Source organism: Salmo salar, chromosome ssa04 (genome assembly GCF_905237065.1).
Source record: "Salmo salar chromosome ssa04, Ssal_v3.1, whole genome shotgun sequence".
In the NCBI taxonomy this organism is placed as follows: domain Eukaryota; kingdom Metazoa; phylum Chordata; class Actinopteri; order Salmoniformes; family Salmonidae; genus Salmo; species Salmo salar.
The window spans coordinates 50,534,108-50,537,200 of NC_059445.1; positions in this window are offsets into that span (position 1 = coordinate 50,534,108).

Below are 3,093 nucleotides of genomic sequence, written 5' to 3' on the forward strand. Positions count from 1 at the left end.
GATGGCTTTCATGACATAAGATATAAGTTGTAAATCTGCCTTACCTATAAGACTAGAAAGGTTTTATAGCAAGATAGATACAGTACAGAAATGGAGGCATGAAAGAGACGAAGCAGAGAGGTGGCTGCCTGTCATTGGCTGCCTATCACAATGGCAGGGTCCTATCATTGGCTGCCTATCACAATGGCAGGGTCCTATCATTGGCTGCCTATCACAATGGCAGGGTCCTATCATTGGCTGGCTGTCACAATGGCAGGGTCCTATCATTGGCTGCCTGTCACAATGGCAGGGTCCTATCATTGGCTGCCTGTCACAATGGCAGGGTCCTATCATTGGACCAGTTTTGTGAAAGAGGGTGCCACCTTGTTCCATGTTGCGTTCCATTTAAAACACTTCACCAGAAATATAATCTTTACTGTTTACTGTGCACATTAATATACTCTTTCAAGTGTGTAGCCTTCCTGCTGTAGAGATAGCCACACCAACACGCCCGGGGACAGGCTGGGTAGTGTCTGTGTGAGCAGGCAGGTGTTGTGTGTTTTAAAGCAGAGTTTCCCAAACTCGGTCTTAGAGCTCCTCCTGGGTGCATGTTTTTGTTTTTGCCCCAGCGCAACACAGCTGATTCAAATAGTCAAAGCTTGATGATGAGTTGGTTATTGGAATCAGCTGTGTAGTGCTAGGGTAAAAACCTAAAGGTACACCCTCTGAGGGGAGCCCAGGACCGAGTTTGGAAAACCCTAGTTTAGAGTGTCTTGGACTAGCCCAGTGACATGTGAGGACCTGCAACTGGATGTGTATTTTACAGGGCTTTGTTGAGCTGAAATAAAAGCTGCCTCCGTGATCATCTAACTAAGGATGATAGATTGTTCAGACAGATACACTGGGGGAGGAACAGAAGACTCTATTCAAACAACTCAAAAACCGGGATTCACCTTTACATACAGTACACACCCAGAAAGAGTATACACATTATACACAATTATACACCATAAACACATTACATAATTATACACATTAAACACATATTACATAATTATACACATTATACACATATTACATAATTATACACAATTATATACACATTATACACATCATACAGAAAGACATGGAGATATTTTAATTAGTCTCGACTGGATATAGATTTTAAAGATACAGTATCATTTGTTGGATTTACTGTGAAATATGTCTTCCCTGATATTGTGAGTTACAGTTTGTGGTTAGGTCATTGTGTTTGTGTTTGAGAACTAGATCATTTATAGAGTAAAAGTACATGAGACAAAATGATTTGAATATTTATTTTAGTCAGTGACCTTGACCTTGAATAAAGGGAACAGAGAGGAAGAGAGAGCAGGAGACAGAAAGAGAGGGAAAGGAAGAGAAAAGAGGGAATCAGCTATATGTTGCAACTATTTAGGTCATGCATTCACTTTGCGAGAGTTTTGTTTAGCCTGGTCCCAGTCTGTTAATGGTTGTTCCTTACTTTAATGTTAACGCTGCAGGTACTTAGCTAGTCACTTTAGTGGTACTTATGCTTGAGTCTATGTGTGTTCACATGTGTGAGGCGGTGTACGTTTGCCTGTGTGTCCTCAAGATGGAATGCCTGGATTGCTGTCCTAAGTACAAAGTGATAAACTTAGTATGTTTAAGTAGGTATCTAGAATGTGCTTATAATAGTGTGTGTGATAGTGTGTTTGTATACATGAGGATGTGTGTGTCCATGCTCTTGTGCTGCAGTAAATCAGTTTGTGCCCATCTCCCCCTGGAGCAGACGCTGTGCTGCAGTAACTGCAGAGGACACTTACTCATTCAAGGGTGTGTGTTTTAGAGTGAGGGTGTCTCTTGTGGATGTATGGTATGAATATTAGTGTGTTGAATGTATATTGTATGAGTGTGTGTATATCTGCTGAGTGTAATTCTGGGACCACTGCAGCACCCTTCTCTTTCTGTTTTTTTCTCAGTTCTGGAAGTGTTCCCAACTCTGACGCAATTATTCTCTGGTGGAAGAGCCCGGATGGAAGAGCAGTGTACCTAGTCACAGCACCTCCCATATGGGCCTCCCACCCACACACACACACACACACACAGACAGACAGACAGACAGACAGACAGACAGACAGACACACAGACACACAGACACACAGACACACATACAGACAGACAGACAGACAGACACACACACACAGACACACATACCGACACACACACACAGACCGACACACACACACACACACACACACACACACACACACACACACACACACACACACACACACACAGAGAGACAGACACACAGACAGACATACAGACACACACAGAAAGAAAGACAGACACACACAGACACACACACAGACAGACACACACAGACACATACAAACAGACACACACAGACAGACACACACACACACACAGACAGACACACACACACACAGACAGACACACACAGAGACAGACACACAAACAGACACACAGACAGACACACACACACACATACAGACACACACAGAGACAGACACACAAACAGACACACAGACAGACACACACACACACATACAGACACACACAGACAGACACACACAGACAGACACACACACCCACACAGGCAGAAACACACACAGACAGGCACACACAGACGTACACACACACAGACAGACAAGCAGACAGACACACACACACACAGACAGACACACACAGACATACACACACACAGACAGACACACACACAGACTGAGGCAAACAGACAGACAGACAGACAGACAGACAGACAGACAGACAGACAGACAGACAGACAGACAGACAGACATACAGACAAACAGACACATACAGACACACACACACACACAGACAGACAGACACACAGACAGACAGACAAACAGACAGACACACACAGACATACACACACACAGACTGAGGCACACAGACAGCACAGACAGACAGACAGACAGACAGACACACACAGCCAGACACACACACACAGACAGACAGACAGACAGACAGACAGACAGACAGACAGACAGACAGACAGACAGACAGACAGACAGACAGACAGACAGACACACAGACAGACACACAGACAGACAAACACACACAACTGCA